A 25,587-nucleotide genomic window follows, 5' to 3' on the forward strand; every position below is an offset into this window, starting at 1 on the left:
TGTCAATGTCGGATTTTTTTGATTTTTTTATACCGTTCACCGGGAGCAGAAACTCTGTGTTCTTTAGCTTTGGTCCATTCTTATGTTCTTAAATCAACTTCTGGTTAGGTATGGTAATATGGTAATCTTCTAACTGATTTGGCACTGCGTCATGTGGAGTTCCTGGTTTACCAAATATGCTTTTCCACAATATCAAAGTATTTGAACACAAGTGGCATAGACTTTTTGAACGAGAAGCCACAAAAAACCCATTTTCATTAAAAAAAAAACAATGATAAGGGAAAGCACATGAAAATAAACAATCTCTATTTAACTTTTTTCAGGAATTGAAGAAAACTCAACATTACTTATTATTTTTGGTCTTTTTCTTGCTACAAATTAGAGCAACAACTAGGACTGATCGAGCAGCCTCGTCTAGCTGCAATAGCAACTACCATCTAAATGGCAAACCCCAGTTCCGCAGCCTAATTTTTTGCAGGCAGTAACACAGCCTCCAGGCGTACAATTAAACTGGTAAGGTTCACGGCCCATGCATGCGTTGGCTTTCATACCTATGACAGTAAAAAAACAAGTGCATCAGAACAAAGAGCAGTTTGTAATGAAAATCGGATACTATATATTACTCCCTCCGTCCTAAAATAAGTGAGTTTAAAATAACTTGGTTTTGTATTCAGTTTAAAACAAAACAGAGTCATTTTTGAGTCAGTTATTTTAGGACGAAGGAAGTAGAACACTGTCTTGTGAAAATATCAGGATAGAAGCGGTCTGCTTATACAAAAGTAGTCTAAACAACTAGTGGTATGTATCCTAAAAAAAATAGTAGTATGCTAATTCACAGTTCGCCACCGTTAAAATTATGATGGAATCAGGACCAGGATGGAGTCCACAACCAACATGGCTAGTACTCATAGTTCAATACTACTATGAAAACCATTTATTTAAGATGTGTACTACGGTAGGAAATGGGTGCAAATCTAAAAAACATGGGCAAAAACAACTGTTATCTTCCATGCCGTTGTTAAAATTTAAATTGTATAGCTTGAGCAAACAGTTTATGTTTGCATATCAACTTTGAAGACAACTGAAGGCAGCCAAATGGCCTATTGAACGAAAGCATGGACAATGAGAAAAATATCCGGGCCATGAAATAGGTTCTGATTTCTCTGTGATTCACAAGTGACCATCAAATATTCAAATTGACTTGGATATAAATTGGTAAAAATATTATTACCACGCTTATCATTGAAACAGGAGAATCATGCAAAAGGACAAGATTCTACTAGTAGAAAGAAAAATACCTATGGTATCTGTCTCTGATACTTGACTCGACAAACAAGTGGTTGACATCAGCAATAGAGCCATAGTCAAGCACGAAAACCTTGAGTCTATTGGAGCCATAACAAAGTTGTTTACTATTTCCTTGATTCCTATTTGTATTCTATATTTCTTTTGGTCGTGGTGCTTAGCTGAATCATTCTGCTGTTTATATAGAGGCGCCTTTGAGTCCTACCAATTTTTGCCGTTTAATTACTTCCTCAATTAGTGCTTCCTTGGTATGGTTCCCGGTAATTAATCAAGATCATCCAATAATACGCGCAACGTGGAATATCCTGTGGGTATGTATTTATTTGCTCCAAAATATACCATAAAAAATTAATTACTAGCATCCCATAACACGATTATGTCAGATCTTGGCTCCTAAAAATTACCATTCGAAATTTATTAGTTTTCCATGACAATATTATGCCATTAATTGGTCCCCAAAAATTATACTACCTCCTTTCCGGTTTATAAGGGTTGCGCGTATCCCTAGGTTAACAAATAGGCCATCGTAAGACAAGTTATATATCACAAAAGAAATGTCATTAGAAACTTTAAACCGTCTACTTTCTAATGGTATTATTTTTAGACTATACGACTCATTTTAACTTGATCAAATTATAAATCTAGAGATATGTGTAAGTCTTATAATCTGAAAAGGAGGTAGTAGTACAAATTTATTTAGCATTCCATAATAAGATTATGGTATTTACTGTCTCCCATTAAATTAATTAGTACGTATTCCATAAAATGATTATTGCATTTATTGGCTTCCAGATTACATACGCAATTGATAAATATTCCAACTATTAGAGACAGATGCAACCAGAATTACTTCGAAACCATATGTTGCACAATGACTATATTGGCTCTTTTTTTTAGGGGTCAATAGCTGTTGTGTCACGATTTTCCTGCGAATTGGCTACAAAGCGACATCGTTCACAAGAACAGCTCTGATGTGTACAAATAGCTCAGGCACGACATGACCCTTAAGCACCATCTCTTTTAGGATTAGGTGGAGCCGGGCAGGACCCACAGCTCATCCATGTCGGCGTGGGACTCACATGGAGGCGACTACGGTTAAACAGTTTTCCCTTGCAAGCGCATCCTCCATCTTCTTCTTCTCCGGCGACGAAGCACAGAAACACCGACGAGCTCTGATTCAGACAAGCATATTTACAATCATTCAACCAAAATCGTTCGAATTCAAACAACATAGATAGATTTTAGCAAACATAGCAGATAATTTGCTTCGATTACACACGAAGTAGTACCCGTAGTTCACCTAAGCCCCAAGGGTGCGGCCCCGACGAGGCGGCGGCGTCGCTCATTCGGAGTCGAAGTCGGAGGCGCCCCACGCCTTGTCACCGCGGGATTTCTCGATGACTTGGTGGAAGCGGAACTCGTCGAGCTCCTCTTCCGTCTGCCGGCGGGCGACGAGCTGTTGCGGCTCGTCCTTCGTGCGCAACATAATCTCGACGATGAGGAGGTTGCCCTCGTCGACGTAATCTCCCGGCAGAAAGTCGAGGCGCCCGGGGCTTGGTGCCAAGCCCTGCTCCTCCCCCTCCCTCTTCGGAGGAGGCAGCGGTGCGCGTGCAATGGCGGAGCTCCCCGCGCCACCCGCGCCAGAGGAGCTACCAGGCGGTTGCCTCGCACCACCGCTGCCATCTGGCGGTCGTACTCCTTCACCTCGCGCTGATCGAACGCACGCGGCGGCGCGAGCCCCCAGTTCGTGTACTTGCGTGCATCGTTCTTCCGAGCAGCGTCGGAAGCAACCACGTCAGCCCCCATGTGAGCATGAACAAACCTTTTCTATTTACTGAATAATCCAGAAAATGTTATAAACTTTTAAATTAAATATCTTTTGCAATGCAATTCATTTAAATGGAATTGTCAACACATCTAAATGTAATTGTCAACACATTAGTACACTATACATCATGTAACACGCCCAAAACCACTTGTCAAATTCATTTTCATGTTTGAAAGTTGTTTAAATGTTGGTCAAACTTAGATTTGACACAATTTGAAATGAGCATAAAAATTCAAAAAATTGAAAAACCAGTGCACATGTTCTTACTTTGTCATATACTAACAACTCAAACTGATTTGTCTGTTTTAGACATGATGGACAAAAAACTTGCTTAAAAATGGGTTGTTTACCCTACCTTTGGAGCTAATTTGAAACTCATGTGTGAAGACAAGTGGTTTTGGGTGTTGAACTTGAAACTTTCAAAAACCTCACAAAAGCTTCATTTTGGAGTGACTAAGAAGGATCGAGGTTTGATTTTTCATTTTCATGTTTGAAACTTGTTTAAATGTTGGTCAAACTTAGGTTTGACCAAGTATGAAATAAGCATAAAAAATTGAAAACAAATCAAAAAATTGGAAAATTAGTGCACATGTTCTTACTTTTTCATATGCTAACAAGTCAAAAAACTTGCTTAGAAATGGTTGTTTACCCTACCTTTCGAGCTAATTTGAAACTCATGTGTGAAGACAAGTGGTTTTGGATGTTGAACTTGAAACTTTCAAAAACCTTACAAAAGCTTCATTTTGGAGTGACTAAGAAGGATACAGGCTTGGTTTTTCATTTTCATCTTTGAAACTTGTTTAAATGTTGGTCAAACTTAGGTTTCACCAAGTTTAAAATGAGCATAAAAAATTCATAATTATTTTTTGGAAAACCAGTGCACATGTTCTTACTTTGTAATATACTAACAATTCAAACTAATTTGGCTATTTTAGACATGGTGGACAAAAAAACTTGCTTAGAAATGGGTTGTTTGAAAACCCTACAACCTCGTTATTGATAGCCATCTTTGTGAAGGTTTTTTCATGAAAAACTCCATAATTCAGGTTTCTTATTTTTCCTATCGAGTTACTCACATAGAACGATGATTGGCACATGTTTTCTTTTTTTTTTATTTTTTTGAATTAGTTATGCTCAACCCTAACACTTGAAAACCCTACAACCTCGTTGGTGATAGCAAAGTTTGTGAAGGTTTTTTCATGAAAAACTCCATAGTCCAAGTTTCTTATTTTTCCTATCGAGTTGGTCACATAGAATGATGATTGGCACAAGTTTTCTGTTTTTTAATTTTTTTTTGAATTAGTTGTGCTCAACCCTAACCCTTGAAAACCTTTCAAAACCCCACACCTGTCCGGACCATTGGATCACCGTGAATGGACGATCTGGATCAGGCAGTATGGCTACGTCAACCATCCACGGCTTGCATTTTCATTGGTTGGTCTTTTTAGCACCTTTTTTGGCAGTGTTCTGAAGCAACGGGCTGCGCAGATTGAGCAGGCCTGCCACACGTTTTTGGGCTTAATTAAATCCGGCCCACCCGTTGGACTGTCTCTTTATTTCTCGGCAAAAACGAGGAGCCCGGCCGGCCCAGCTCCACCAAAATGTTACGCTCCTCCCCCTCATTTAACTGAAGAATTGCTGCACTCTGTTAATAGAAGAATTGTTGCACTATGTTAACTAAAGAATTGCTGCACTTTATGAATTCAATTGCTACATTTTATTCATCAGGGGAAGAAAATAATTAATGGACTAACTAGAACTGTAACTGAGAATATCACTACAAGAATTCGGGCAAGTTTGGATTCACACAAATTCAAATTGAGCTAACAAATAATCCATGACTAACTGAAACTACTAGCTTGACACACTAACTGAAACTCTAACAAGTTCTAGCAATTGATGAACATCCAGTAAAAGAAACCCAGGCTACCCAAGAAACCCATAGCAATGGCACAACAATAAAATGCTCCACCCATCATACTTTAGTTGCTTGCCATTTTCTTCAACCTTAGAATTTGATTTCAGATCAACAAGCTTCACGACCTTCTCTTCCATGCTCTGTAGGTCTTGTGGATCAATCTCTTGCCCATTTTCTTCCACCACATTCTTCACGGCCTTCTCTTCCATGATCCGTAGGTCTTATGGATCAATCTACGCAAAATCAATTTCCCACTCCACAATTGTATCTCTCTATGTCCCGCATGCTACCATCACCTAGCTTCACCTTAGAAGGAAGAAATTCCATTGTGAATTCGAACGTCCGAGCACCACCACCCCTGTTTTTCAATGGCGGGGCAGTATGAGGTGAGCTAGCGGAAGCAGACGAGGCACAAATCTCATAGGTTGGAAAGGATGTTGTTGTCTCTGGCGGCTGCATCGTGGTCAGCTCCCCTCCCCCACCCAAATCTAGATCAAATTGACCAAAACAGAGGGAAACAGAGGCGATGCGGTGAGATCTAACTCGACACGGAGGAGAACAGGACAGGGTTCCGGATTCACTCACCACAGCCGCCGCTATCACCGAGAACAAAAGCTTCACCACTGCTGTCACCCAGAACAAAAGCTCCGCCGCTGCCGCCGGCTCACTGCCTGGAACGAAGAGGAGGGAGCAACACAGGCTCGAACAGGGGTACCCGTTCGGATAGGCACCTGGACACGTTTCACCTAGTGCACTAACAAGTGGGGCCCATAACTAGATCCACCGCCAAGTAAGGCCCACGCTTACGTTGATAAGATAAGTTATGGCTCCAACCCCTAATAGCTAATGAGGGCATCAACTCAGATTAAGGGCAACGTCGTCTCTGGGATATTTGCTCGCTCGAAAGTGTTGCACCAAGGCAATTCGGACGAAAGACGTCTCACTCCTTTCAATTCACCTCAAAGGTGTCGCACACGAGCTATTGACCCCTTTTATCTACATGAGGAATACCCCGGTTTGTGCATCCGAACAATGCATGTAGTCATATTATTAAGAAAAATATTCAAAAGGTTTGCGATTTGGTACAAACTCAAAAAGGATCCATAGTAAAATGAAGCTAAAAAAGTGCCACAACCAGAGAAAAACAGGTAAGACTAGTAGAATGCTCGTGCGTTGCCACACGTGATTTAATGTTTTTTCATAGTAGTATAAAACTCGGTGATATTTTTTCCCCTTTCAAATGACATCGCGTGGGAGCCTTGCCAATGTTTTTAACATCGACATAATCCGTATTCATCTCTCTCAACCCCTTTAGTAATAAACATATGTGTAAATATACCATGAAGTGGAAAAGGCCGTTTTGGTGACCAAGCTCACTGGGCTCAAAAAATTTGAAATTTTGAAAATTCTAACTTTTTTGTTTCAAAAAAATCCAAAAAATATATGCAAGTAGACAAGGATTTTATGCGCATGTGTGTAAACTATTAGAATGAAATATCTTGAAATGCAATCTATACAAAAAGGTAAATTCCTGGTACGGGAGGATGAATAGTATCAAGTGTTAAAAACCTCATTTTTCTTGCACAACCCTCATTTTAATCATATTTTTCTCTGAAAATACACACACATATGTGTTATGCCTTCATGCATATCTGTAATTTTTCAGAATTTTTTAAATGTAAAAATATAAAATTTGATAAAATTTGAATCCTCTGTATGGAGGCCTCCATGGAGGCCAAGCTCCAAAAGCAATTTTCTCATTAAATGGCACTTTAAATCACTTCTTGGTAATTATTCTCAAGACACAACTTTTTAGGGTATCTCATTTTATTCATTATATAAAAAAAGTGTATGACATGTCTCTCAAAGCGAACAACCCCTCTTCTCTTAAAATAGCAATCAACAACTCCTTTTCTTCTTATCTAAAAAAGGTGATTCACTCTCTCACTCCACACGAGTTGTTCACACTCTTACCTTATTACCCCGACCTACTCACTCCACGCCATCACCATCTCTCCCCACCATGGAAAATCATATCCAAATAAAGGCCAGTTATATCAAAAAATAAAAAAACAAGTCAAAAGATGCTTTAACATTGTTATCTATCTTGGTACTACTCCTCATCTCACTTGAAAAGAGTATTTACAAATGATAATACTTTTGCTCAATTCTTTTCTAAGGAACCTCATGAACAGTGTAGTCAATGACATGTCCTTGGTTCTCAAATAATGAAGCTTCTACTTCACTCATTGTTTTCTTTAAGAAGTGGAACATATTACATTCAAGGACTCCTAATCTCTTGATCATATATCACATCAAACAACAAGCCATTGTACACAATTGTTTCCCTCATGAACCTGAAGTTATTGGCCCTCGGGTGCATATTTGCCCTTTGTGTGCACATGTGCCTATAGTGGCAACATCTTCAGCCCCTGCCTAGCTTGCAGCATCGGTTGTAACCTGTCATGCACTGCCACTACTCTGGGAAAGGGCTATAATTTTAGCTATTGCGCTTCTGTACCGGAAAAGCTATGTATAAAAATGACTGGTCCTAAGCTACTCCTATCATTCATCCTAAGAAAACAAGACTAAATTGGTCCTGATAGTTTTATGGTAATTGTACATGAACAAGAAGGTATAATAAATGTAAGAATAAACGTAACTGGTTTGAGCATGTATGGTATATATACCTCATTATGGTCGTCGTACTTCTTGAGGCGAGGGGATCCCTTCCCTAATTATGTTCCGAAGTGGTGTTATTCACGTTGATCTTACCCTTGATGGTATACTTGGTGGCTCTACCCTTGAATATGTCAGACTTCACATCGGTTATATTTACCAGAATGTGATAGGGACCTACATCCTTGATCCCATGCTTATCAATCTTGGTGGACTCGATGAGGTCAATGTTGGCAATACTGCAATTGCCGAGCCACATTTTATAATGGAAGAAACACGATGAGACTCAAAATTTGCAATGGGATTTGCGTGCAGCACGTTGAACCCCAAAATTGGAGTCATTCTTGTTCTTTAGGCTGAGGTACAACTTGGTAGCAGTCTCTTCAAAGCAGAAGTGTTGGAACCTGATCTTGTCTTTGCCTGTCTTTTATTGGATCAGGATCCCACCACACTTCTCAAAACAACCGTTGCAACATTTTTGGACCCTTGCATCACGATCTGATGGACCCGAAGTGGAGGGGTAGCTAGGTGGGGTGTGTAGAACAATTGGTGGCCCGGCACAGGTTTTGGAAATACAAAAAACATATCGCGAGGCCATAGAGTCGTTATAGTTTATATGTTTAGGTATCAAACGAACTCCGAATGCGACAAAACTAGACACACGGTCTACCTACAATAAACCAAGACCGCACGCCATCTTTCACCCCGTTCCGAGAAAATTTTATCCCACTTTCAAAATAATATTTAAAAGATGTCGTGGGTGCGTGCGAATGCATTTGGTCTCAACATGGTGAACGACAACAACGGGCAGAACCGACAAGTACAAACGAGTGCAAGTTTTGAAAAACGATGACGATGGAGTGCCGATGCAAAGCGAATGATGCGATGATGAATATAACAAACAATTCACATAGCGCGGGAATCATCTAGAGCATAGGTCCGGGGCTGTTGCAACGTCTCTCTTTCTTTATGGTTGCTCATGCCGCCATGGTCGCGCCTTGCCTCCTCCTCTTTGTCGTGCTCCGCTCACCGATGGCGTTGTTGCCGCTGCTCTGCACCTGATCCTCATCTGTCAAGCGCTGCCTCCAGCCCATCCTCTACTTCACGACCACACAATCGTCACTCTGCATCGGCCTCCTCTGTCCATCACCTCTGGCCTCGCCTCTGAACATCTCCACCTTCCAGCCTTGTTTGGCGCCAGACAAACCGCTGCCTCGTCCGAATTATATTTTTTTATAAATTAAAATATTTTCTCAAATATCTAGTAATATCAGGACCGTGGGTTTATTTCATGGAAGTGCGGGGACTTTTCTATAAGATGTACAACAACGGACCACCACAAGGACTTTGTGCTTTATTATTAGGTAGAGAAGAAAAGTAACGCTCTATTTGGCACCATTTACATATGGCTTGTTTCTAAGAGATATGTTATAGATGGCATGCACGTTAAAATGGCATGGGCTGCACAGTTAGATTGGGATTTAGGCATCTCCAGTGCTCTACACTACGTCGTCTAAGTCCTTTCGGCGACCGCGTCCTTCATCTGTCGCCTCCGTGAGCGGCGACGATAAGACTCACGAAGTGAAGGTGTGGTCGCCGACGAGAATGAGTGGAATATGGGAAACGGACCGGCCCACATAGGACACATGCATGTCCATGCCGTTTCCCATGCCCTACTCATCCTCAACAGAGTTCGTGACATGTCCATCGCCAGTGGATGTGACGTCGATGATGGAAATGGAGGGTTCGACATTGTCGTCGTCTCACATGCACAGCCAAACAGAGTTTGGCAAAGTTTAGGACGTGCAACTCTTGGCGTTCTTATATGTGGTCTCCTTTACGTCCGCCTGTGCTGCCTGTACGTTGTGAGAACCGTCTTGATTGCATACGGCCTCGGAGAGCGCCCACTGCCCGGCGACATAGTTGGTTTTTGCGCGGCCATGGCTACCATAGCCTCCTCGCTCTCGTGCTCGCCGTAGATTTGGCCCTCCTCCAGCAGGTGTTTTTCAAGCACGTTTCAAACGCCAACATACGCACCGACACAAGTTGCTCCTCTTCCATGGCAGCGTTGAAGTGCGACTATGCCTACTCCATGGTCAAGCCGATTGCACGTGCGTAGCCTTCGATGCTAAGTCATCGTCTCAGCCCGTCTCCATCATGGGGTCATCATCGAAGATCTCGAGGGGGGGGGGGGACTGGCCGGCATGACGGCCTCGATCCACGTGGCACGACGGCTCTGACAACTGCGTGCATCTCCATCGACACGCTCTCCCATAGAGTGTTCCTGCTCGCTCTCATGCAAACGTGGTGCACATGAGGAAGATTGGAGCATGTGTGCTTTTCGTCGGGTGTGGCCGCCTTTAAATAGTGGATGTCAGTGAGGCCAAGCGTCTGGGTGCGTCAATGCATGTGCAACGGAGTTGGTTTCTCGATCGATGAGCCTGTTTAAGAGTGGCAACAAGAGATGCCGACATTGAACGAGCGTGATATATATCCATCCCATCCCTTCGAGTAAATATCTCTCCGGCATTGAACATGCGTGGACATCACGGACACGGAGCATGCATCGCCCTCGCTCGGTAAGCGGCTTCAATGCCGTCACCAATGAATGGTCACGTCCGTTCCAAGCTAGCGTCAATGTAGAGCGGTCGTTTTAAAACAACATGAATGTGAGCAGCAGACTTCAGGCAGGGAATCGCGTGTGTGTTTTTTGAAGGCCCACGATAGTGAGACACAGGAAATCTGAATTATTTAGACCAACAGGACAAAAGTTTTAAATGTGTGCGAGAATTCAGCATGAAATGACATTGCTCTTTTAGAGTAATTTCTTTTTTGCCACACCTTGTAGGAATGTTGAACTTTTGTCAATGTCGGATTTTTTTGATTGTTTTATACTGTTCACCGGGAGCACAAACTCTGTGTCCTTTGGCTTTGGTCCATTCTTATGTTCTTAAATCAACTTCTGGTTAGGTATGGTAATCTTCTAACTGATTTGGCACTGCGTCATGTGGAGTTCCTGGTTTACCAAATATGCTTTTCCACAATATCAAAGTATTTGAACACAAGTGGTATAGACTTTTTAAACGAGAAGCCATAAAACAACCATTTTCATTAAAAAACAATGATAAGGGAGAGCACAGGAAAATAAACATTCTTTATTTAACTTTTTTCAGGAATTGAAGAAAACTCAACATTACTTATTATTCTCGGTCTTTTTCTTACTACAAATTAGAGCAACAACTAGGACTGATCGAGCAGCCTCATCTAGCTGCAATAGCAACTACCATCTGAATGGCAAACCCCAGTTCCGCAGCCTAGTTTTTTGCAGGCAGTAACACAGCCTCCAGGCGTACAATTGAACTGGTAAGGTTCACGGCCCGCGCATGCGTTGGCTTTCATACCTATGACAGTAAAAAAACAAGTGCATCAGAACAAGGAGCAGTTTGTAATTAAAATCGGATACTATATATTACTCCCTCCGTCCTAAAATAAGTGACTTTAAAATAACTTGGTTTTGTATTCAGTTTAAAACAAAATAGTGTTTTTTTTGAGTCAGTTATTTTGGGACGAAGGAAGTAGAACACTGTCTTGTGAAAATATCAGGATAGAAGCGGTGTACTTATAGAAAAGTAGTCACAACAACTAGTGGTATGTATCCTCAAAAAAAAAATAGTAGTATGCTAATTCACAGTTCGCCACCGTTAAAATTATGATGGAATCTGGAGTCCACAACCAACATGGCTAGTCCTCATAGTTCAATACTACTATCAAAACCAATTATTTAAGATGTGTACTACGGTAGGAAATGGGTGCAAATCTAAAAAACATGGGCAAAAACAACTGTTATCTTTCATGCCGTTGTTAAAATTTAAATTGTATAGCTTGAGCAAGCAGTTTATGTTTGCATATCAACTTTGAAGACAACTGAAGGCAGCCAAATGGCCTATTGAACGAAAGCATGGACAATGAGAAAAATATCCGGGCCATGAAATAGGTTCTGATTTCTCTGTGATTCACAAGTGACCATCAAATATTCAAATTGACTTGGATATAAATTGGTAAAAATATTATTACCACGCTTATCATTGAAACAGGAGAATCATGCAAAAGGACAAGATTCTACTAGTAGAAAGAAAAATACCTATGGTATCTGTCTCTGATACTTGACTCGACAAACAAGTGGTTGACATCAGCAATAGAGCCATAGTCAAGCACGAAAACCTTGAGTCTATTGGAGCCATAACAAAGTTGTTTACTATTTCCTTGATTCCTATTTGTATTCTATATTTCTTTTGGTCGTGGTGCTTAGCTGAATCATTCTGCTGTTTATATAGAGGCGCCTTTGAGTCCTACCAATTTTTGCCGTTTAATTACTTCCTCAATTAGTGCTTCCTTGGTATGGTTCCCGGTAATTAATCAAGATCATCCAATAATACGCGCAACGTGGAATATCCTGTGGGTATGTATTTATTTGCTCCAAAATATACCATAAAAAATTAATTACTAGCATCCCATAACACGATTATGTCAGATCTTGGCTCCTAAAAATTACCATTCGAAATTTATTAGTTTTCCATGACAATATTATGCCATTAATTGGTCCCCAAAAATTATACTACCTCCTTTCCGGTTTATAAGGCTTGCGCGTATCCCTAGGTTAACAAATAGGCCATCGTAATACAAGTTATATATCACAAAAGAAATGTCATTAGAAACTTTAAACCGTCTACTTTCTAATGGTATAATTTTTAGACTATACGACTCATTTTAACTTGATCAAATTATAAATCTAGAGATATGTGTAAGTCTTATAATCTGAAAAGGAGGTAGTAGTACAAATTTATTTAGCATTCCATAATAAGATTATGGTATTTACTGTCTCCCATTAAATTAATTAGTACGTATTCCATAAAATGATTATTGCATTTATTGGCTTCCAGATTACATAGGCAATTGATAAATATTCCAACTATTAGAGACAGATGCAACCAGAATTACTTCGAAACCATATGTTGCACAATGACTATATTGGCTCTTTTTTTTAGGGGTCAATAGTTGTTGTGCCACGATTGTCATGCGAATTGGCTACAAAGCGACATCGTTCACAAGAACAGCTCTGATGTGTACAAATAGCTCAGGCACGACATGACCCTTAAGCACCATCTCTTTTAGGATTAGGTGGAGCCGGGCAGGACCCACAGCTCATCCACGTCGGCGTGGGACTCAGATGGAGGCGACTACGGTTAAACAGTTTTCCCTTGCAAGCGCATCCTCCATCTTCTTCTTCTCCGGCGACGAAGCACAGAAACACCGGCGAGCTCCGATTCAGACAAGCATATTTACAATCATTCAACCAAAATCGTCCGAATTCAAACAACATAGATAGATCTTAGCAAACATAGCAGATAATTTGCTTCGATTACACACGAAGTAGTACCCGTAGTTCACCTGAGCCCCAAGGATGCGGCCCCGACGAGGCGGCGGCGTCGTTCATTCGGAGTCGAAGTCGGAGGCGCCCCACGCCTTGTCACCGCGGGATTTCTCGATGACTTGGTGGAAGCGGAACTCGTCGAGCTCCTCTTCCGTCTGCCGACGCGCGACGAGCTGTTGCGGCTCGTCCTTCGTGCGCTCCATAATCTCGACGATGAGGAGGTTGCCGTCGTCGACGTAATCTCCCGGCAGAAAGTCGAGGCGCCCGGGGCGTGGTGCCAAGCCCTGCTCCTCCCCCTCCATCTTCGGAGGAGGCAGCGGTGCACGTGCAATGGCGGAGCTGCCCGCGCCACCCGCGCCAGAGGAGCTACCAGGCAGTTGCCTCGCACCACCGCCGCCATCTGGTGGTCGTACTCCTTCACCTCGCGCTGATCGAACGCACGCGGCGGCGCGAGTCCCGAGTTCGTGTACTTGCGTGCATCGTTCTTCCGAGCAGCGTCGGAAGCAACCACGTCAGCCCCCATGTGAGCATCAACAAACATTTTCTATTTACTGAATAATCCAGAAAATGTTATAAACTTTTAAATTAAATATCTTTTGCAATGCAATTCATTTAAATGGAATTGTCAACACATCTAATGTAATTGTCAACACATTAGTACCCTATACATCATGTAACACGCCCCAAAACCACTTGTCAAATTCATTTTTATGTTTGAAACTTGTTTAAATGTTGGTCAAACTTAGATTTGACACAATTTGAAATGAGCATAAAAATTCCAAAAATTGAAAAACCAGTGCACATGTTCTTACTTTGTCATATACTAACAACTCAAACTGATTTGGCTGTTTTAGACATGATGGACAAAAAACTTGCTTAAAAATGGGTTGTTTACCCTACCTTTGGCGCTAATTTGAAACACATGTGTGAAGACAAGTGGTTTTGGGTGTTGAACTTGAAACTTTCAAAAACCTCACAAAAGCTTCATTTTGGAGTGACTAAGAAGGATCGAGGTTTGATTTTTCATTTTCATGTTTGAAACTTGTTTAAATGTTGGTCATACTTAGGTTTGATCAAGTATGAGATAAGCATAAAAATTAAAAACAAATCAAAAAATTGGAAAATCAGTGCACATGTTCTTACTTTGTCATATACTAACAAGTCAAAAAAACTTGCTTAGAAATGGCTGTTTACCCTACCTTTGGAGCTAATTTGAAACTCACGTGTGAAAACAAGTGGTTTTGGATGTTGAACTTGAAACTTTCAAAAACCTTACAAAAGCTTCATTTTGGAGTGACTAAGAAGGATACAAGCTTGGTTTTTTCATTTTCATGTTTGAAACTTGTTTAAATATTGGTCAAACTTAGGTTTCACCAAGTTTAAAATGAGCATAAAAAATTCATAATTGTTTTTTGGAAAACCAGTGCACATGTTCTTACTTTGTCATATACTAACAATTCAAACTAATTTGGCTATTTTAGACATGGTGGACAAAAAAATAGCTTAGAAATGGGTTGTTTGAAAACCCTACAACCTCGTTATTGATAGCCATCTTTGTGAAGGTATTTTCATGAAAAACTCCATAATTCAGGTTTCTTATTTTTCCTATCGAGTTAGTCACATAGAACATGATTGGCACACGTTTTCTTTTTTTTGATTTTTTTGAATTAGTTATGCTCAACCCTAACACTTGAAAACCCTACAACCTCGTTGGTGATAGCCAACTTTGTGAAGGCTTTTTCATGAAAAACTCCATAGTCCAAGTTTCTTATTTTTCCTATCGAGTTGGTCACATAGAATGATGATTGGCACAAGTTTTCTATTTTTTAATTATTTGTTGAATTAGTTATGCTCAACCCTAACCCTTGAAAACCTTTCAAAACCCCACACCTGTCCGGACCATTGGATCACCGTGAATGGACGATCTGGATCAGGCAGTATGGCTACGTCAACCATCCACGGCTTGCGTTTTCATTGGTTGGTCTTTTTAGCACCTTTTTTGGCAGAGTTCTGAAGCAACGGGCCGCGCAGATTGAGCAAGCCTGCCACACGTTTTTATGCTTAATTAAATCCGGCCCACCCGTTGGACTGTCTCTTTATTTCTCGGCAAAAAAGAGGAGCCCGGCCGGCCCAGCTACACCAAAATGTTACGCTCCTCCCCCTAGTTTAACTGAAGAATTGCCGCACTCTGTTAACAGAAGAATTGCTGCACTATGTTAACTGAAGAATTCCTGCACTTTATGAATTCAATTGCTACATCTTATTCATCAGGGGAAGAAAATAATTAATGGACTAACTAGAACTGTAACTGAGAATATCACTACAAGAATTCAGGCAAGTTTGGATTCACAAAAATTCAAATTGAGCTAACAAATAATCCATGACTAACTGAAACTACTAGCTTGACACACTAACTGAAACTCTAACAAGTTCTAGTGAGTGATGAACATCAAGTAAAAGAAACGCGGGCCACCCAAGAAACCCATAGCAATGACACAACAATAAAATGCTCCACCCATCATACTTTAGTTGCTTGCCATTTTCTTCAACATTAGAATCTGATTTTAGATCAACAAGCTTCACGACCTTCTCTTCCATGCTCTGTAGGTCTTGTGGATCAATCTCTTGCCCATTTTCTTCCACCACATTCTTCACGGCCTTCTCTTCCATGCTCCGTAGGTCTTATGGATCAATCTACGCAAAATCAATCTCCCACTCCACAATTGTATCTCTCTATGTCCCGCATGCTACCATCACCTAGCTTCGCCTTAGAAGGAGGAAATTCCATTGTGAATTCGAACGTCCGAGCACCACCACCCCTGTTTGTCAATGGCGGGGCAGTATGAGGTGAGCCAGCGGAAGCAGACGAGGCACAAATCGCATAGGTTGGAAAGGATGTTGTTGTCTCTGGCGGCTGCATCGTGGTCAGCTCGCCTCCCCCACCCAAATCTGGATCAAATTGACCAAAAACAGAGGGAAACAGAGGCGATGCCATGAGATCTAACTCGACACGGAGGAGAAAATGACAGGGTTCCGGATTCACTCACCACAGCCGCCGCTGTCACCGAGAACAAAAGCTTCACCACTGCTGTCACCCAGAACAAAAGCTCCGCCGCTGCCGCCGGCTCACTGCCTGGAACGAAGAGGAGGGAGCAACACAGGCTCGGACAGGGGTACCCGTTCGGATAGGCACGTGGACACGTTTCACCTGGTGCACTAACAAGTGGGGCCCATAACTAGATCCACCGCCAAGTAAGGCCCACGCTTACGTGGATAAGATAAGTTATGGCTCCAACCCCTAATAGCTAAAAAGTGTCGCACCAAGGCAATTCGGACGAAAGACGTCTCATTCCTTTCAATTCACCTCAAAGGTGTCGCACACGAGCTATTGACCCCTTTTATCTACATGACGAATACCCCGGTTTGTGCATCCGAACAATGCATGTAGTCATATTATTAAGAAAAATGTTCAAAAGGTTTGCGATTTGGTACAAACTCAAAAAGGATCCATAGTAAAATGAAGCTAAAAAAGTGCCACAACCAGAGAAAAACAGGTAAGACTAGTAGAATGCTCGTGCGTTGCCACACGTGATTTAATGTTTTTTCATAGTAGTATAAAACTCGGTGATATTTTTTCCCCTTTCAAATGACATCGCGTGGGAGCCTTGCCAATGTTTTTAACATCGACATAATCCGTATTCATCTCTCTCAACCCCTTTAGTAATAAACATATGTGTAAATATACCATGAAGTGGAAAAGGCCGTTTTGGTGACCAAGCTCACTGGGCTCAAAAAATTTGAAATTTTGAAAATTCTAACTTTTTTGTTTCAAAAAAATCCAAAAAATATATGCAAGTAGACAAGGATTTTATGCGCATGTGTGTAAACTATTAGAATGAAATATCTTGAAATGCAATCTATACAAAAAGGTAAATTCCTGGTACGGGAGGATGAATAGTATCAAGTGTTAAAAACCTCATTTTTCTTGCACAACCCTCATTTTAATCATATTTTTCTCTGAAAATACACACACATATGTGTTATGCCTTCATGCATATCTGTAATTTTTCAGAATTTTTTAAATGTAAAAATATAAAATTTGATAAAATTTGAATCCTCTGTATGGAGGCCTCCATGGAGGCCAAGCTCCAAAAGCAATTTTCTCATTAAATGGCACTTTAAATCACTTCTTGGTAATTATTCTCAAGACACAACTTTTTAGGGTATCTCATTTTATTCATTATATAAAAAAAGTGTATGACATGTCTCTCAAAGCGAACAACCCCTCTTCTCTTAAAATAGCAATCAACAACTCCTTTTCTTCTTATCTAAAAAAGGTGATTCACTCTCTCACTCCACACGAGTTGTTCACACTCTTACCTTATTACCCCGACCTACTCACTCCACGCCATCACCATCTCTCCCCACCATGGAAAATCATATCCAAATAAAGGCCAGTTATATCAAAAAATAAAAAAACAAGTCAAAAGATGCTTTAACATTGTTATCTATCTTGGTACTACTCCTCATCTCACTTGAAAAGAGTATTTACAAATGATAATACTTTTGCTCAATTCTTTTCTAAGGAACCTCATGAACAGTGTAGTCAATGACATGTCCTTGGTTCTCAAATAATGAAGCTTCTACTTCACTCATTGTTTTCTTTAAGAAGTGGAACATATTACATTCAAGGACTCCTAATCTCTTGATCATATATCACATCAAACAACAAGCCATTGTACACAATTGTTTCCCTCATGAACCTGAAGTTATTGGCCCTCGGGTGCATATTTGCCCTTTGTGTGCACATGTGCCTATAGTGGCAACATCTTCAGCCCCTGCCTAGCTTGCAGCATCGGTTGTAACCTGTCATGCACTGCCACTACTCTGGGAAAGGGCTATAATTTTAGCTATTGCGCTTCTGTACCGGAAAAGCTATGTATAAAAATGACTGGTCCTAAGCTACTCCTTCTATCATTCATCCTAAGAAAACAAGACTAAATTGGTCCTGATAGTTTTATGGTAATTGTACATGAACAAGAAGGTATAATAAATGTAAGAATAAACGTAACTGGTTTGAGCACATATGGTATATATACCTCATTATGGTCGTCGTACTTCTTGAGGCGAGGGGATCCCTTCCCTAATTATGTTCCGAAGTGGTGTTATTCACGTTGATCTTACCCTTGATGGTATACTTGGTGGCTCTACCCTTGAATATGTCAGACTTCACAACGGTTATATTTACCAGAATGTGATAGGTACATACATCCTTGATCCCATGCTTATCAATCTTGGTGGACTCGATGAGGTCAATGTTGGCAATACTGCAATTGCCGAGCCACATTTTATAATGGAAGAAACATGATGAGACTCAAAATTTGCATTGGGATTTGCGAGCAGCACGTTGAACCCCAAAATTGGAGTCATTCTTGTTCTTTAGGCTGAGGTACAACTTGGTAGCAGTCTCTTCAAAGCAGAAGTGTTGGAACCTGATCTTGTCTTTGCCTGTCTTTTATTGGATCAGGATCCCACCACACTTCTCAAAACAACCGTTGCAACATTTTTGGACCGTTGCATCACGATCTGATGGACCCGAAGTGGAGGGGTAGCTAGGTGGGGTGTGTAGAACAATTGGTGGACCGGCACAGGTTTTGGAAAAACAAAAAACATATCGCGAGGCCATAGAGTCGTTATAGTTTATATGTTTAGGTATCAAATGAACTCCGAATGCGACAAAACTAGACACACGGTCTACCTACAATAAACCAAGACCGCACGCCATCTTTCACCCAGTTCCGAGAAATTTTTATCCCACTTACAAAATAATATTTAAAAGATGTCGTGGGTGCGTGCGAATGCATTTGGTCTCAACATGGTGAACGACAACAACGGGCAGAACCGACAAGTACAGACGAGTGCAAGTTTTGAAAAACGATGACGATGGAGTGCCGATGCAAAGCGAATGATGCGATGATGAATATAACAAACAATTCACATAGCGCGGGAATCATCTAGAGCATAGGTCCCCGGCTGTTGCAACGTCTCTCTTTCTTTATGGTTGCTCATGCCGCCATGGTTGCGCCTTGCCTCCTCCTCTTTGTTGTGCTCCGCTCACCGATGGCGTTGTTGCCGCTGCTCTGCACCTGATCCTCATCTGTCAAGCACTGCCTCCAGGCCGTCCTCTACTTCACGACCACACAATCGTCACTCTGCATCGGCCTCCTCTGTCCATCGCCTCTGGCCTCGCCTCTCAACATCTCCACCTTCCATCCTTGTCTGGCGCCAGACAAACCGCTGCCTCGTCCGAATTTTATTTTTTTATAAATTAAAATATTTTCTCAAATATCTAGTAAAATCAAGACCGTGGGTTGATTTCATGGAAGTGCGGGGACTTTTCTACAATATGTGCAACAACGGACCATCAAAAGGACTTTGTGCTTTATTATTAGGTAGAAAAGAAAAGTAACGCTCTATTTGACACCATTTACATATGGCTTGTTTCTAGAAGATATGTTATAGATGGCATGCACGTTAAATGGCATGGGCTGCACGGTTAGATTGGGATTTAGGCATCTCCAGTGCTCTACACTACGACGGCGTTCGTCGTCTAAGTCCTTTCGGCGACCGCGTCCTTCATCTGTCGCTTCCGTGAGCGGCGGCAATAAGACTCACGAAGTGAAGGTGTGGTCACCGACGAGAAAGAGTGGAATATGGCAAACGGACCGGCCCAAATAGGACACATACATGTCCATGCCGTTTCCCATGCCCTACACATCCTCAACAGAGTTCGTGACATGTCCGTCGCCAGTGGATGTGACGTCGATGATGGAAATGGAGGGTTAAACATTGTCGTCGTCTCACATGCACGGCCAAACAGAGTTTGGCAAAGTTTAGGACGTGCAACTCTTGGCGTTCTTATATGTGGTCTCCTTTACATCCGCCTGTGCTGCATGTACGTTGTGAGAACCGTCTTGATTGCATACGGCCTCGGAGAGCGCCCACTGCCCGGCGACATAGTTGGTTTTTGCGCGGCCATGGCTACCACAGCCTCCTCGCTCTCGTGCTCGCCGTAGATTTGGCCCTCCTCCAGCCGGTGTTGTTCAAGCGCGTTTCAAACGCCAACATACGCGCCGACACAAGTTGCTCCTCTTCCATGGCAGCGTTGAAGTGCGACTATGCCTACTCCATGGTCAAGACGATTGCACGTGCGTAGCCTTCGATGCTAAGTCATCGTCTCACCCCGTCTCCATCATGGGGTCATCATCGAAGATCTCGAGGGGGGGACTGGCCGGCATGACGGCCTCGATCCACGTGGCACGACGGCTCTGACAACTGCGTGCATCTCCATCGACACGCTCTCCCATGGAGTGTTCCTGCTCGCTCTCATGCAAACGTGGTGCACATGAGGAAGATTGGAGCATGTGTGCTTTTCGTCGGGTGTGGCCGCCTTTAAATAGTGGATGTCAGTGAGGCCAAGCGTCTGGGTGCGTCAATACATGTGCAACGGAGTTGGTTTCTCGATCGATGAGCCTGTTTAACAATGGCAGCAAGAGATGCCGACATTGAACGAGCGTGATATATATCCATCCCATCCCTTCGAGTAAATATCTCTCCGGCATTGAACATGCGTGGACATCACGGACACGGAGCATGCATCGCCCTCGCTCGGTAAGCGGCTTCAATGCCGACACCAATGAATGGTCACGTCCGTTCCAAGCTAGCGTCAATGTAGAGCGGTCGTTTTAAAACAACATGAATGTGAGCAGCCGACTTCAGACAGGGAATCGCGTGTGCGCTAACAGGTTTTTTGATGGCCCACGATAGTGAGACACAGGAAATCTGAATTTTTTAGACCAACAGGACAAAAGTTTTAAATGTGTGCGAGAATTCAGCATGAAATGACATTGCGCTTTTTAGAGTAATTTCTTTTTTGCCACGCCTTGTAGGAATGTTGAACTTTTGTAAATGTCGGATTTTTTTGATTTTTTTATACTGTTCACCGGGAGCAGAAACTCTGTGTCCTTTGGCTTTGGTCCATTCTTATGTTCTTAAATCAACTTCTGGTTAGGTATGGTAATCTTCTAACTGATTTGGCACTGCGTCATGTGGAGTTCCTGGTTTACCAAATATGCTTTTCCACAATATCAAAGTATTTGAACACAAGTGGTATAGACTTTTTAAACGAGAAGCCATAAAACAACCATTTTCATTAAAAAACAATGATAAGGGAGAGCACAGGAAAATAAACAATCTCTATTTAACTTTTTTCAGGAATTGAAGAAAACTCAACATTACTTATTATTCTCGGTCTTTTTCTTACTACAAATTAGAGCAACAACTAGGACTGATCGAGCAGCCTCATCTAGCTGCAATAGCAACTACCATCTGAATGGCAAACCCCAGTTCCGCAGCCTAGTTTTTTGCAGGCAGTAACACAGCCTCCAGGCGTACAATTGAACTGGTAAGGTTCACGGCCCGCGCATGCGTTGGCTTTCATACCTATGACAGTAAAAAAACAAGTGCATCAGAACAAGGAGCAGTTTGTAATTAAAATCGGATACTATATATTACTCCCTCCGTCCTAAAATAAGTGACTTTAAAATAACTTGGTTTTGTATTCAGTTTAAAACAAAATAGTGTTTTTTTTGAGTCAGTTATTTTGGGACGAAGGAAGTAGAACACTGTCTTGTGAAAATATCAGGATAGAAGCGGTGTACTTATAAAAAAGTAGTCACAACAACTAGTGGTATGTATCCTAAAAAAATAGTAGTATGCTAATTCACAGTTCGCCACCGTTAAAATTATGATGGAATCAGGACCAGGATGGAGTCCACAACCAACATGGCTAGTCCTCATAGTTCAATACTACTATCAAAACCATTTATTTAAGATGTGTACTACGGTAGGAAATGGGTGCAAATCTAAAAAATATGGGCAAAAACAACTGTTATCTTCCATGCCGTTGTTAAAATTTAAATTGTATAGCTTGAGCAAGCAGTTTATGTTTGCATATCAACTTTAAAGACAACTGAAGGCAGCCAAATGGCCTATTGAACGAAAGCATGGACAATGAGAAAAATATCCGGGCCATGAAATAGGTTCTGATTTCTCTGTGATTCACAAGTGACCATCAAATATTCAAATTGACTTGGATATATTATTACCACGCTTATCATTGAAACAGGAGAATCATGCAAAAGGACAAGATTCTACTAGTAGAAAGAAAAATACCTATGCTCTCTGTCTCTGATACTTGACTCGACAAACAAGTGGTTGACATCAGCAAAAGAGCCATAGTCAAGCACGAAAACCTTGAGTCGATTGGAGCCATAACAAAGTTGTTTACTATTTCCTTGATTCCTATTTGTATTCTATATTTGTTTTGGTCGGGGTGCTTAGCTGAATCATTCTGCTGTTTATATAGAGGCGCCTTTGAGTCCTACCAATTTTTGCCGTTTAATTACTTCCTCAATTAGTGCTTCCTTGGTATGGTTCCCGGTAATTAATCAAGATCTTCCAATAATACGCGCAACATGGAATATCCTGTGGGTATGTATTTATTTGCTCCAAAATATACCATATAAAATTAATTACTAGCATCCCATAACGCGATTATGTCAGATCTTGGCTCCTAAAAATTACCATACGAAATTTATTAGTTTTCCATGACAATATTATGCCATTAATTGGTCCCCAAAAATTATAGTACAAATTTATTTAGCATTCCATAATAAGATTATGGCATTTACTGTCTCCCATTAAATTAATTAGTACGTATTCCATAAAATGATTATTGCATTTATTGGCTTCCAAATTACATACGCAATTGATAAATATTCCAACTATTAGAGAAAGATGCAACCAGAATTACTTCGAAACCATATGTTGCACAATGACTATATTGGCTCTTTTTTTAGGGGCAATAGCCGTTGTGCCACGTTTTTCATGCGAATTGGCTACAAAGCGACATCGTTCACAAGAACAGCTCTGCTGTGCACAAATAGCCCATGCATGACATGACCCTTGAGCACCATCTCTTTTAGGATTAGGTGGAGCCGGGCAGGACCCACAGCTCATCCACGTCGGCGTGGGACTCAGATGGAGGCGACTACGGTTAAACAGTTTTCCCTTGCAAGCGCATCCTCCATCTTCTTCTTCTCCGGCGACGAAGCACAGAAACACCGGCGAGCTCCGATTCAGACAAGTATATTTACAATCATTCAACCGAAATCGTCCGAATTCAAACAACATAGATAGATTTTAGCAAACATAGCAGATAATTTGCTTCGATTACACACGAAGTAGTACCCGTAGTTCTAATGGCGGGTTCGTCGGAGCAAAAGCCACACGGAGTACTTCGATTACATAACTCTATGCGGGTTTCCCGTAGCTCGTACCCCTAGTTAGATCTCCAAAATTGAGCTCACCTGAGCCCCAAGGGTGCGGCCCCAAGGAGGCGGCGGCGTCGCTCATTCGGAGTCGAAGTCGGAGGCGCCCCACGCCTTGTCACCGCGGGATTTCTCGATGACTTGGTGGAAGCGGAACTCGTCGAGCTCCTCTTCCGTCTGCCGGCGCGCGACGAGCTGTTGCGGCTCGTCCTTCGTGCGGTCCATAATCTCGACGATGAGGAGGTCGCCGTCGTCGACGTAATCTGCCGGCTGAAAGTCGAGGCGCCCGGGGCGTGGTGCCAAGACCTGCTCCTCCCCCTCCCTCTTCGGAGGAGGCAGTGGTGCACGTGCAATGGCGGAGCTCCCCGCGCCACCCGCGCCAGAGGAGCTACCAGGCGGTTGCCTCACACCACCACCGACATCTGGCGGTCGTACTCCTTCACCTCGCGCTGATCGAACGCACGCGGCGGCGTGAGCCCTAGTTCATGTACTTGCGTGCATCGTTCTTCCGAGCAGCGTCGGAAGCAACCCACGTCAGCCCCCATGTGAGCATGAACAAACTTTTCTATTTACTGAATAATCCAGAAAATGTTATAAACTTTTAAATTCAATATCTTTTGCAATGCAATTCATTTAAATGGAATTGTCAACACATCTAAGTGTAATTGTCGACACACGAGTACCCTATACATCATGTTACACGCCCAAAACCACTTGTCAAATTCATTTTCATGTTTGAAACTTGTTTAAATGTTGATCAAACTTAGATTTGACCGAGTTTGAAATGAGCATAAAAATTCAAAAAATTGAAAAAACCAGTGCACATGTTCTTACTTTGTCATATACTAACAACTCAAACTAATTTGGCTGCTATAAACATGATGGACAAAAAACTTGCTTAAAATGGGTTGTTTACCCTACCTTTGGAGCTAATTTGAAACACATGTGTGAAGACAAGTGGTTTTGGGTGTTGAACTTGAAACTTTCAAAAACCTCACAAAAGCTTCATTTTGGAGTGACTAAGAAGGGTCGAGGTTTGACTTTTCATTTTCATGTTTGAAACTTGTTTAAATGTTGGTCAAACTTAGGTAACTTAGGTTTGACCTTGTATGAAATGAGCATAAAAAATTAAAAACAAATCAAAAAATTGGAAAATCAGTGCACATGTTCTTACTTTGTCATATACTAACAACTCAAAAAAACTTGCTTAGAAATGGTTGTTTACCCTACCTTTGGAGCTAATTTGAAACTCATGTGTGAAGACAAGTGGTTTTGGATGTTGAACTTGAAACTATCAAAAGCCTCACAAAAGCTTCATTTTGAAGTGACTAAGTAGGATACAGGCTTGGTTTTTCATTTTTATATTTGAAACTTGTTTAAATGTTGGTCAAACTTAGGTTTCACCAAGTTTAAAATCAGCATAAAAAATCATAATTTTTTTTGGAAAACCAGTGCACATGTTCTTACTTTGTCATATACTAACAACTCAAACTAATTTGGCTATTTTAGACATGGTGGACAAAAAAACATGCTTAGAAATGGGTTGTTTGAAAACCCTACAACCTCGTTATTGATAGCCATCTTTGTGAAGGTTTTTTCATGAAAAACTCCATAATTCAGGTTTCTTATTTTTCCTATCGAGTTAGTCACATAGAACGATGATTGACTCACGTTTTCTATTTTTTGATTTTTTTGAATTAGTTATGCTCAACCCTAACCTTTGAAAACCCTACAACCTCGTTGGTGATAGCCAAGTTTGTGAAAGCTTTTTCATGAAAAACTCCATAGTCCAAGTTTCTTATTTTTTCTATCGAGTTGGTCACATAGAATGATGATTGGCACAAGTTTTATATTTTTTTATTTTTTTTTGAATTAGTTATGCTCAACCCTAACCCTTGAAAACCTTTCAAAACCCCACACCTGTCCGGACCATTGGATCACCGTGAATGGACGATCTGGATCAGGCAGTATGGCTACGTCAACAATCCACGGCTTGCGTTTTCATTGGTTGGTCTTTTTAGCACCTTTTTTGGCA

At 41.5% G+C, this 25,587-nt stretch overlaps 3 long non-coding RNA genes across 3 annotated transcripts; all 3 read right to left on the minus strand.

The window, feature by feature from the left end:
- Nucleotides 1-289: 289 nt before the first annotated feature.
- On the minus strand, nucleotides 290-1,447 carry LOC123411924. Its single transcript, XR_006613359.1, has 2 exons — nucleotides 1,299-1,447; nucleotides 290-551 (listed from the first exon to the last, which is right to left on the minus strand). It is a non-coding gene; the product is annotated as an uncharacterized LOC123411924 (long non-coding RNA).
- A 9,417-nt stretch (nucleotides 1,448-10,864) lies between these two features.
- Nucleotides 10,865-12,020, minus strand: LOC123411937. Its single transcript, XR_006613361.1, has 2 exons — nucleotides 11,872-12,020; nucleotides 10,865-11,131 (listed from the first exon to the last, which is right to left on the minus strand). It is a non-coding gene; the product is annotated as an uncharacterized LOC123411937 (long non-coding RNA).
- Nucleotides 12,021-21,401: 9,381 nt separating this feature from the next.
- LOC123411942 lies at nucleotides 21,402-22,572 on the minus strand. The gene is made up of 2 exons (XR_006613363.1): nucleotides 22,396-22,572; nucleotides 21,402-21,663 (listed from the first exon to the last, which is right to left on the minus strand). It is a non-coding gene; the product is annotated as an uncharacterized LOC123411942 (long non-coding RNA).
- Between the last annotated feature and the right edge of the window lie 3,015 nt (nucleotides 22,573-25,587).

Source organism: Hordeum vulgare, chromosome 1H (assembly GCF_904849725.1).
Source record: "Hordeum vulgare subsp. vulgare chromosome 1H, MorexV3_pseudomolecules_assembly, whole genome shotgun sequence".
In the NCBI taxonomy this organism is placed as follows: Eukaryota; Viridiplantae; Streptophyta; class Magnoliopsida; order Poales; family Poaceae; genus Hordeum; species Hordeum vulgare.